Raw genomic sequence first — 12,650 nt, forward strand, 5'->3', positions numbered from 1 at the left:
ACAAGCGACAACTCCGAATAACCACCTCATCTTCAAAGATCACCATGTGGTAGACCAAGAGAGACAATGTTGGGCTTGTGCTGCCACCTGACTTGCCCCTCTGCCCAATCCTACATCCTTCCCTTCCCTTCAATAGATGTTGATCTCAAGGGCCCTCTCTAATAAATCTCCTGGGTGCAGAGTTTGAAACCAGCCTAGCCAACATGGTGAAACCTCATCTCTACTAAAAATACAAAAATTAGCCAGGTGTGGTGGTGGGTGCCTATAATCCCAGCTACTTGGGAGGCTGAGGCAGGAGAATCACTCAAGCCTGGGAGGCGGAGGTTTCAGTGAACAGAGATCGTGCCATTGCACTCTAGCCTGGGTGACAGAGTGAGACTCCATCTCAAAAAAAAAAAACAAAACAAAAAGATATCCTGGGTGCTAATCTCCAACTCAGAGTCTGCTTCCCAGAGAACTCAACCTATAATGTGAGTGAAATCACAGGGCTTGGACAAGGCTTGCAGGCAAACCCTATATCCATCCACCTTTTCATCCATTAGAGCTCAGAAGCTCAAGGCAGCTTGGGCATTGGAAGTAGAGCCATGAATACCTGGGGTTTATTTTATTTTATTTTAAAATGTATCTTTCAGTAAATTTCATTCTTTTTGGTGTATAGTTCTACGAATTTTGACAAACTCACCAAACCATGTAACTACTACCACAGTCACGATGCAGAAGAATTCTAATTCCCCCCAAAGAACTACCTAATGCTGTCCTGTTATGGTTGATTCCTCTACTCTGTGCTTAATCCCTGGAAAGACTAATCTGTTCTCTGTCAATATACTTATGCATATTCCAGAATGTCATATAAATGGAATAATACAGAATGTAGACTTTTGAGCCGGCTTCTTTCTCACAGAATAATGTATTTGAGATTCAGCCACACGTGTCATTGTGTGTATCAATAGTCTGTTCCTTTTTATTGCTGAGTAGCGTTCCATTGTATGGTTGATCACAATTTGTTTCTCCATTCACCAGTTGCTTCCAATTTTTAGCAATTACGACTAAAGCTGCTATCAACATTTGCATATAGGATTTTGTGTGAACATAAGTTTTCATTTCTTTTAAGGAAATATGTAGGCATGGAATTGGTGGAACATGTGGTAAATATATTTTTAACTTTATTTTAAAAACCTGCCAAACTGTTTTTCCAAAGTGGCTGAACCATTTTTGCATTCCCACTAGCAATGTATGAATGTTCCAGTTGTTCTACAGCCTGGCCAGCAATTGGTATTGTCAGTTTTTTTAAGCCATTGTAATAGGTGCATCAGTGGTATTTCATTATGGCTTTAATTTGCATTTTACTGTTGATGTTCAGCAGCTTGTTCATTTCCTTATAGACATCTGCATATCTTCTTTGGTGAAATGGCTGTTCAAATATTTTGCCCTTTTTGTTTGTTTATCACAAAACTAGCTTTATTATATTTTTCCCAGTTAGATTTCTTTGTTAAATGTCTTCACTGTCCCAGTGACTTCTGGTTCTTATTTTCTTGACGCACACAATGTCCTCAGCCTTTTTTTTTTTTTTTTTTTTTTTTTTTTTTTTGAGATGGAGTCTCGCTCTGTTGCCCAGGCTGGAGTGCAGTGGCGCGATCTCGGCTCACTGCAAGCTCCGCCTCCCGGGTTCACGCCATTCTCCTGCCTCAGCCTTCCAAGTAGCTGGGACTACAGGCGCCCGCCACCACGCCCGGCTAATTTTTTGTATTTTTAGTACAGACGCGGTTTCACCATGTTAGCCAGGATGGTCTCGATCTCCTGACCTCGTGATCCGCCCGCCTCAGCCTCCCAAAGTGCTGGGATTACAGGCGTGAGCCACCGCACTCAGCCCTCAGCCTTCTTTGGATTTTCTGCACGCCTCTTGACATTCCACGTTACTCTGTGCATATTCACTCTCCAAAGTGCTTGCTGCAGACTGGCTTTTCATCTTTCTTGCTCTCAAACACATGGAGTCTGAATTTCCTGCTTCTCCTTTCCCTTCCTGATTCTGCACAAGAACCCCCGCACTCTTCTGCCCTCTGCTCTCCTCTGCCACTTTAGGCTGGGAGCTCTTATTCTGTCTAACAGACCTCAAGCACCTTTTGTTTTCACTGACTTTGCCCCTAGGTATGGGTTTCTGGGCTCCATCATCTGGATTTTGAATGTCCATGTCTTGGGAGGTCTTCATGGGCTTGTTTTCATTTCAGTTTATTTGAATTCTTTCTGCTAATACAATGACCTTAGTTATTTGCTGTTCTACATCAGTCTTACTTTGGCGTCTGGAGAGCAGGGACATTCCCTTATTTTCAGGGACTGAGTCTTGTAATTCGTATTCCTCTTTGTTGGTTTTCATGTTATTGCTGTTCAGATCTTCTGCAGGTTCAATTCTTTTTGCAGAAGTCCTCAGACTTCTCTTCATGATGACCAAGGGTTCGGGTGATTTGCCTCTTACCCTGGGAGCAACCCTCTCTGCTTCTTGCTGGCTGGCAGCTCCTCTATGATTTCCTCTGGTGCAGGCATGCAGTGCGGCCTCTTGGTTCCTGTGACACTTCCATCTTTTCCACATCCCCTCTTGAAGGGCAGTGGGGGCAGGGAGGTGTTGCTTTTGCTTTGTGATTTTACAGTCTCTGGTGCCTACCAGGTCTCCCACGGGTTCTACTTTAGGGGCCTGAAGAACTCTTCTGGATATTTTTAGAGGTTTTCCACTGTCAGGTGCTTGCTTTGGAGCACTTGTAAAGCTATCAGCACCATTTGCCAGTTCCTCAGTGTGGCCTGGTGTTTGAGAGAGCTCTTGGAAGCTGGCCAGATCTTCTAGGGGTTGGGCCTTTTCCTTGGGCACTCTTGGCAATCTCCTGCTGCCAGTTACATTTTCTGGGTCCAGCTTCTGCTTTGCAGGTTGCTTAAATGCTTTCATGCCTTTGCCCTCACCTGCTGGTTCTTTATTGGTGTGCGTGGTCTCCCCTGATGTTTGTGTGAGCTTGCCGACTGCTAACAGCTCTTCTTTCACTTCTACTTTCTGGCCACAAGCCCTGGGCCATTTCCTTGAGCTTGTTGCAGTGTCTACTAGTTCTGGTGGTGATTTGCAGGGTATTTTGGTGGTTTTGTCATGAGTCATTGATTCTTCAGTATGACCTGGTGCTGGGTCTTTGAAACCGGCCAGGTCTTCTAGGGCTTGCGCCTTTTCCCTGGGTGCTCTTGGCCATCTCCTGCTGCCACTTACACTTGCTGCTGGAGCCAGTGTCTGCTTTGCAGATTCCTTAAATGCTCTGATGCCTTTATCTTCACCTACTGGTCCTTTGCTTCCACGGTTTATTTCCCATTTTTATATTGGATTGTTTGTTTCCTCATTGTTTGGAGAGCTCTTTGTATATTCTGGATACAAGTCCTTTGTTAGATATGTTATTTATAAATAGTTTCTCCCAGTATATTGTTTTTTCATCCTCTTAGCATCTTTTGCAGAGCAACAGCTCATAATTTTCATGAAGTCCAACTTATCAAATTTTTCTGTTATGGATAGTGCTTTTGGTGTCATATCTAAGAATTATTGGCCTAACACCAGAAAACAAAGACTTTCTTCTGTGTTTTCTTCTAAAAGTTATACATCTTATATTTAGGTCTATGATTGATTTTTTTTTTTTTAAACAGGGTGTCGCTCTGTCACCCAGGCTGGAGTGCAGTGGTGTGATCGCTGCTGACTGCAACCTCTGCCTCCCAGGTTCAAGCCATCCTCCCACCTCAGCCTCCCAAGTAGCTCCCAGGCATGTGCCACCATGCCTGGCTAATTTTGTTTTTAATTTTATTTTTTGTAGAGACAGAGTTTCACCATGTTGCCCAGACTGGTCTCAAACACCTGGATTCAAGCAATCCACTCGCCTTGGCCTCCCAAAGTGCTGGGATTACAGGTATGAGCCACCAGGCCCAGCCAGGTCTATGATTAATTTTAAGTGAATTTTTGTAAAAAGTATGGGTAAATTTCTGCACTCTCTATTCTATTACATTGACCTACGTATCCATCCTTGCATCAATACCACACTGTCTTGAGTACTGTGGCTTTATAGTAAGTCTCAAAATTAAGTAGCATGAATCTTCCAATTTTGTTCTTATTTTTAAAAAATGTTTTGAATATTCTAATTTCTTTGCCTCTCCATGTAAATTTTAGAGTCACCATGCTGATATCTATAAAGAATCCTGCTGGGATTTGGACTGGAATTGTGTTGAATCTATAGATAAATTTTTAGAGTATCGACATCTTCACAATATTGAGTCTTCCAATCCATGAACACAGTTCTCCATACATTTCTAAATCTCCATATATTTAGCTCTCTTTTATTTCCTTCATCATTGTTTTGTAGTTTTCAGCACATAGATCTAGGACATATTTGTGAAATGTACACCTAAGTATTTCATTTTTCTGGTTTTATTTTATTTTATTTTATTTTTAGATTGAATCTTGCTCTGTTGCCCAGGCTGGAGTGCGGTGGCACGACCTCAGCTCACTGAAACCTCTGCCTCCTGGGTTTAAGCGATTCTCGTGCCTCAGCCTCCTGAGTAGCTGGGATTACAGGCGCCTGCCACTATGCCTGGCTAATTTTTGTATTTTTAGTAGAGACAGAGTTTCACCATGTTGCCCAGGCTGGTCTTGAATTCCTGACCGCAAGTGATCCGGCTGCCTTGGCCTCCCAAAGTGCTGGGATTACAGGCGTGAGCCGCTGCACCTGGCCTTCTTTGGTATTATTGTAAATAGTACTTGTGCGGAGAAGAATGATGGCCCCTAAAGATATCCATGTCCTGATCCTTGGAACCTCTGTTTATGTTATCTTACATAAATGGTGGCTCTCACAGATAGGTCAAGTCAATATCATGAAGATGTCAATTCTCCTTCCTATGTTATGTTATAAACTTACCAACTTTCAGTAAGAATACCAATAAGCTTTTATTCTGGACCTAAACAAGTTGATACTAAAGTTCATATGAAAAAATAAATATGCAAGAATAGCTACATGGTCTAAGTTTCTTGAACCCATCATGTTCCATTTCCACCTCATTCAGTCAGGTCCTTCTCCACCTTCAGATCTCTGCTCAAGCATCCCCTGTGGGAAGTCTTTACTACACACACACACACACACACACAGAGAAGACAGAGAGAGAGAGAGAGTGAGAGAGAGAGAGACAGAGAGAGAGAGAGAGAGAGTGTGTGTGGGCAGATGGTTTTTTGAGTCTCGCTCTGTTGCCCAGTCTGGAGTGCGGTGGCACAATCTCGGCTCACTGCAACCTCCACCTCCCAGGTTGAAGCAATTCTCCTGCCTCAGCCTCCCGAGTATCTGGGACTACAGGCGCCCGCCACCACACCTGGCAAATTTGTATTTTTTAGTAGAGACAGGGTTTCACCATGTTGGCCAGGCTTGTCTTGAACTCCTGACCTCAAGTGATCTACCCACCTTGGCCTCCCAAAGTGCTGGGATTACAGGCGTGAGCCACTGCGCCCAGCCCTGGGGCAGACCTTTATGTTATACACTCTCACAGAACTGTGTTCCTCTCCTTCAAGCACTTGGTTCAGTTTGGGGTTATTCACACGTTAGGAGACTGATTTGGTTAAAGTTGGTCTCCTCTCTTAGGCTGGAAGGGACAACAGGGTCAGGGACTGTTTTGCTCATTGTGTACCTCCTCTGCCCAGCACAACCCCAGATACATGATTGCACTTGATACATATTTTTGAATAAATATTTGAATACATAAGAAAAAGTCTGGTCTCTAGGTCCATTGTTTTGAAAGTAGTAAAGATGTGATTTTAGCACCCCTGTTTACAATGTTGGAAACCTCATGAAAAACAGAAAAGGAGATTGTAGAGGTAGATTAGAGCCAGACTGTGAAAATCCTTAGAAGGCATGCTGGCCAGGAGCAGTGGCTCACACCTGTAATCCCCACGCTTTGAGTGGCCAGGGCAGGAGAATCGCTTAAGCTTAGGAGTTTGAAACCAGCCTGGGCAACATAGTGAGACCCCATCTCCACAAAATATTAAAAAATTATCCAGGCCCGGTGACACACACCTGTGGTCCCAGCTACTCAGGAGGCTGAGGTGAGAAGATCCTTTGAGCCTGGGAGGTTGAGGCTTTAGTAAGCCATGACCATACCCCTGCACTCCAGCCTGGGTGACAGAGCAAGATCCTGTCAGAGAGAGAGAGAGAGAAGGAGAGAGAGAGAGAGAGAGGATAGCAGAAAAAACGAATCAAAAGAAATCTTTTTTTCTTTTTCTCAGTCTAAAATGCTAGTCTTATTTTTTTCTCAGCCAAGCAGGCAGATTCTGCCTTCCCAATCTCTATTCATCTTTTTCTTTCCAACTGCCATCTATTTCAAATTCTCTGCTCTTTCATTCTGTCCCAATAGGTCTTCCTCTCTCAATCCCAATCCATGGGATCCCAGCAAGACTATTTTTGGAAAGTCATTTCTGCTAACGTTACTTACTCCCTCAATACAAATCATCAGTAGTTTGCTATCAAAGCTCAAATGTAAAGTGCTTCTTCCCAGCAGTCAATCAGACAACAAATGCTTGTTGAGCACCTACTATGTGCTTGACACCATGATAAGGTCTGGCATTCAAGACCTCTAACAACATAATTTTCAAACCTTAATGATTTGCATCATTATCCAAAGACCAATTGGAAGCCAAGACAGATTCTGAGCAGAGAAATGGCATTGACCGAAATCTATCACTGATTAAAAATTAGGCCGGGTGCAGTGGCTCATGCCTTTAATCTCAGCACTTTGGAAGGTCGAAACAGGCAGACCACTTGAGCCCAGGAGTTCAAGACCAGCCTGGGCCACATGGTGAAATCCTGTCTCTACAAAAAAAGTAGCCAGGCGTGGTGGTGCGCGCCTGTAATCCCAGCTACTCGGGAGGCTGAGGAGAGAGGATCACTTGAGCCTGAGAGGCAGAGGTTTCAGTGAGCTGAGATCACACCACTGCGCTCCATGCTTGGCGACAGAGTGAGTCACAGTCTCAAAAAAAAAAAAAATTAAAAGAGGGCAAAATAGAAACAGAGACTGGCTAGGCAGTTTCTACAGTGCTCTAGGGGACAGTTGGTCCTCTGAGCTAGGGTAGTAGCAATGGCAATGAAGATAAGTGAATGATTTGAAAGGACATTTAGGAGGTAAAACCCACCTGACTTGGTGATAGATTGGATTGAAGAAGAGGGACTGAGGAAGAGGGAGATACCCAGAATGGCTCCTAAGTTTCTGACTGCATAATAGAATAGATAGTTTTATCATTCACATATTAAAATTGATATGCCATTGAGGCAACCAAGAGGGAATGTCAAGTGGGCAACTGGATTTCTAGGTGTGGAGCCCCAAGGAGAGGCTGGGGCTGGAAATGTCAATTTGGAGTCATTGAAGAGATCATAAAGTGAAAAGGAAGAGGGCCTGGGGAATCAGCTTCCCACAGCAGCAACAATGTACCGACTCATAAGACTTAAAGCTTACTCTATGGGATACACTGTTCTGGGATTATACATACACACACACACACACACACCACACCACACCCAGTCGTGCATTGTTTAATGATGGGGATGCATTCCAAGGAATGCGTTGTTAGGCGATTTCATCATTGTGCAAACATCATAAAGTGTACTTACATAAACCTAGATGGGATAGCCTATTACACACCTAGGCTATATGTACAGCATGTTACTGTACTGAATACTGTAGACAGTTGTAACATGAGATCATATTTGCACATCTAAACATATCATCTAATCATAGAAAAGGTACAATAAAAATAAGGTATTAGAATCTTATGGGACCTCCCTTGTATATGCAGCTCATCATTGACAAAACATCAGGTGGCACATGACTGCATATATATATATATATATATATATATATATATATAATTTAATTCTTACAACAACCCTGCAGGATAGGGGAGGATAGGTACTATTAGAACTAATGTTTGATAAATGAGGCACAGAGAGGTTCACTTACTTGCCCAAGGCCATAGAGCTGAAGTGGTGGAGCTGGCCTATGAACTTGGGTGGCCTCACTCCAAAGGATAAAGGATATCAACTTGGGTGGCCTGACTCCAAAGGTCAATCTCTCAAATGCTATGCTCTGAAGGTGTAGCTATGAACTAGGAGAACAGTTCACATGTGATGTCATAGAAGTTGGCAGAAGAGATGATTTGAAGGTGGGAACTGTCAACAGTGTTAAATGTTATTGATACATATGTACACTTACAATGTGTCAGTTAAAAATGTTATTGAAAGGTCAAGTAAGGTGAGCCATGAAAGTGTCCTGGATTCAGTAACATGGCACCAGGCATGGTGGCTCACATTTGTTATCCCAGCACTTTGAGAGGCCAACATAGGAGGACTGCTTGAGCCCAGGAATTGGAGACCATGCTGGAATACATAGGAAGACTCCGTATCTACACAAATTAAAAATAAAAAAGTTAGCTGGGAGTGGTGGTGTGAATCTGTGATCCTAGCTAAACTCAAAAAAAAAAAAAAAAAACAAACCCATGGAAGCCATTGATAAGCTTAGAAAGAACTGATGATGTGGCAATATGGGGGCAGAACTCAGATTGGAGTGTGCTGAGGAATTGTTCCTGGACCAAGCCGAGGGTCGGACTGCTTATTCTCTCAGCCCAATTACAAGATGCAGGTGAACTAGGAAAGAAGAGAGTTTTTATTTCTGTAACCAGGTGCAGGGAGAAGGCCTGGAAATTATCACCAGACCAACTCAAAATTACAAAGTTTTCCAGAGCTTACATACCTTCTAAGCTACATGTCTACGTGTAAGTGTGCATTCATCTAAAGACATAAGTGATTAACTTCTTCTAATCTATAACTAAGGTCTGAGTCCTGAAGACCTTCCTCTGGAGCCTCAGTAAATTTACTTAATCTAAATGGATCCAGGTGCTGGGGTGATTGCCCTTATCTTATCTCCTGCTAAATCATGGAGGTTTGGGGAGTTCCTTCAGACCACTAATAACATGTGCTTAATCTTTTTAAATTTTATTTTATTTTTTTGAGACACAGTCTCACTCATTGCCCAGGCTGGAGTGCAGTGGCTCAATCTCGGCTCACTGCAACCTCCGCCTTCCAGGTTCAAGTGATTCTCCTGCCTCAGCCTCCCAAGTAGCCGGGATTACAGGTGCATGCCACGCCCAGCTAATTTTTGTATTTTTAGTAGAGACGAGTTTTCACCATGTTGGCCAAGCTGGTCTCGAACTCCTGACCTCAAGTGATCTGCCTGCCTCGGCCTCCCAAAGTGCTGGGATTACAGGCATGAACCACTGCACCCAGAGAAACTTGTTTAATCTTAAATGGGTCCTGTTAAGAACTCCTTCCTTCTCTTGTCACGCTTCAAGGCCCAGGAAAGACCTAGGCAAAACTCTTGGTGTGCTTTTGTTACCTTCCAGCCTTTGTATAAGGGCACTGGCTCTCTTAGCTTTTAATAGTTAGCTTAACCACTCAGTCAGTGCTGAAACAGTTGTTAGGGAGGCCTGCCTGTTCAGCCGTTAGGGAGACCTGGCCTGCCACAGAATGAGTAGGAGATGAGAGCACAGAGAGAACTAGTATAGACAGCTCTACTAAGAAGCTGGGCTGTGAGGAGTGGGTAGAGAAACCAGTGGCAACAGGACAAGGGTAGGAGAAGGGCAGAGTGAGGGTACCTGGCAGAAAGATGCAACAGCGGGCTGGAATCTGGCCAGGTTCTGCCTTCAAGCTGTTAACCTTGGACTGGGGCTGTGGCCTGAAGGAAGGGGTACTTATTTGAATGGGGTCAGCCCCCTTGCAATTCATCTGTCTGGAGGGGGCACTTTCTGATTCTCACAAGGGTACTGTATGTGTTAGCAGCAGCTATGCTAAAGGAGGATGCAAATAAATGGGACTTTAAAGAGAGAGAGATAGAGGAAGAAACAGAGAAAGAGATCAAACTGTTTAATTTTCACATCAGTGGAAATAATCTGGTTGAGAGGGTGTAGTTGAATAGGGAGGAGAAATGGTGATTGATAGGAGGGACCAGGGCCTACTCTATTGTACCACTCTATTGTGAAAAATGGATAGCAGATCTAGTAACTTAGGTGTGATAGAAATCACTTAATAGAAAACAACTTTAATTCTGATTGAGTTTTCCTTCTGCTAGGATGACAGACCACTGATTGACCTTATTAATTCCTAGGGTTCCTCTACTCCCAAGGTTGTATGTACTCTTGATCTGGGGTCTTAGAATCATTGGGTTTTTGGCTCACCTAGTTGCCCTGAGATGTCTCCGTCACTGTCACTTGACCCTTCTGCTGCTTCCAAGCTATGCCTGGGGCCCAGGAAGGTTTGGCACAGTGCCCCTGATCATCTCTGTCAAGCTGAACCATGTGGCCACTTCTCTTTGACTCCTGCTCTGCCCTGACACATTGCCAGGAAAAAGAGTTCAGGTGCCCTGGGCTGCAGGATCCATAGACTTCTCCCTTTGCCCACTCCTCCTAGCCTAGGGAAAATGTCTCAGTGGGGTTGGGGGCACTAGAGTGCTGCTGCTCTTTCTTTTGCTTCTCCAAAACATTTCGTCTCAGCCCTCACACCTTCTTTATATCAGCTAGCTTTTGCTACAAAACAAACCCCTAAAACTTACGTCTATTATTTCTCACAATTTGGTGGGTCAGCTCAGTTAGGGCAGGAAGGTGTAGCACCTTTCTACTCTAAGTGTGGTCCTCAGACCAGGAGCATCAGAAGCACCCAGGAGCTTATTAGAAATGTAGTCTCAGGACCCAGTGCAGTGGCTCGTGCCTGTAATCCCAGCAATTTGGGAGGACGAGGCAAGAGGATTGCTTGAGGCCAGGAGTCCAAGACCAGCCTGGGCAACACAGCAAGACCCTACAATTTTTTTTTTTTGAGATGGAGTCTCACTCTGTCGCCCAGGCTGGAGTGCAGTGGCACGATCTTGGCTCACTGCAACCTCTGCCTCCCGGGTTCAAGTGATTCTTCTGCCTCAGCCTCCCGAGTAGCTGGGACTACAGGCATGTGCCACCACACCTGGCTAATTTTTGTATTTTTAGTATAGATGGGGTTTCACCATATTGGCAAGGCTGGTCTCCAACTCCTGACCTTGTGATCCGCCTGCCTTGGCCTCCCAAAGTGCTGGGATTACAGGTGTGAGCCACCGCGCCCAGCCTAAAAAAAAAATTTTTTTAATTAGCCAGGCATGAGAAGGATTGCTTGAACCCAGGAAGTTGAAGCTGCAGTGAGCTATGATCACGCCACTGCACTCCAGCCTTCCACAAGCCTGGGTGACAGAGGGAGAGAAGACCCTGTCTATTTAAAAAAAGAAGAAGAAGAAGAAAGAAGAAAGAAGGAGAAGAAGAAAGAAAAGAAATGTAGTTTCTCTGGCCCCACCCTAGGTGTAATGAATCATTTTCTGCTTTTTTTCTTTTTTTTGAGATGAGGTCTCACTCTGTCACCCAGGTTGGAGTGCAGTGGCATGACCTCGGCTCACTACAATCTCCACCTCCTGGGCTCAAGTGATCCTCCCGCCTCAGCCTTCCAAGTAGTTCGGACTACAGGTGCATGCCACCATGCTTGGTTAACTTTTTTTGTATTTTTGGTAGAGACGGGGTTTCACCATGTTGCCCAGGCTGGTCTTGAACTCCTAGGCTCAGGATACCCACCCGCGTCGGCCTCCCAAAGCGTTGGGATTACAGGTGTGAGCCACTGGGCCAGGCCCACTTTCTGCATTTTGACAGGAGCCTTCAAGCATTAAAGTTTGAGAAGCACTGGTCGAGGATCTCCTTTCTCACCTGTCTGGCGGTCAGCAGGCTTGTTTGTCTGGGGGGTGGGGGGCCTCAGCTGGGAGGGCTTATTTTCTGAGCCATGTTGCTAACCCAGGCTTCTTCACGAGCCGATCTCAGGGTTCCAAAGAGCAGGATGAGGGCAATTCCCACAGCAGGAGTATTTTTCAAACCTTTGCTGTGTCATGTTTGCTACTGTCCCACAGGCCAATGCAAGCCACATGGTCATCCCAGAGTCAGTATGGGAAGGCATTGCCCAAAGGCAAAACAGAGGAGGGGAATACTTTGTGGTTATTTTAAAAACCTATCACACTTTCCACTATCAGAGTTGAGGCTTTTGGAGCGGGGGGCGGGGGGTGGGGGGAAGCGGGAAACACCAGCAACTATTTGCATTCTGCCCAGCCACACCTCTCCCCTCACACCAGCACAGAGCCACCTACTTGCTTAAAAGATGAGAGGAGGCCAGGCACAGTAGCTCAGGCCTGTAATCCCAGCACAAGGCCGAAGTGGGAGGATCACTTGAGCCCACGAGTTCAAGACCAGCCTGGGCAACATACAGACCCTGGTCTCTACAAAAAACAAACAAACAAACAAAATTAGCTGGGTGTGGTCCACATGCCTGTGGTCTCAGCTGCTTGGGAGGCTGAGGTAGGAAGATCGCTTGGGCTTGAGAGGTTGAGGCTGCAGTGAGTGGTGATAGTGCCACCGCACTCCAGCCTGGGTGACAGAGCCAGACCCTGTCTCAAAGCTTTTTTAAAAAGCCAGAGAGGAGGGAAAAGTGAAAACAGAAGAGAAAGTTGTAGATTAATATTGTAAAATCATATCCTTGCTATAAACGAGATGTGTACAGAGG

General features: G+C 44.8%; 1 pseudogene; it reads right to left on the bottom strand.

The window, feature by feature from the left end:
- Positions 1–2,221: 2,221 nt before the first annotated feature.
- Positions 2,222–3,193, bottom strand: LOC101057060 (proliferation marker protein Ki-67-like; annotated as a pseudogene).
- Between the last annotated feature and the right edge of the window lie 9,457 nt (positions 3,194–12,650).

This window comes from Pan troglodytes, chromosome X, assembly GCF_028858775.2.
Source record: "Pan troglodytes isolate AG18354 chromosome X, NHGRI_mPanTro3-v2.0_pri, whole genome shotgun sequence".
Taxonomy (NCBI): Eukaryota; Metazoa; Chordata; class Mammalia; order Primates; family Hominidae; genus Pan; species Pan troglodytes.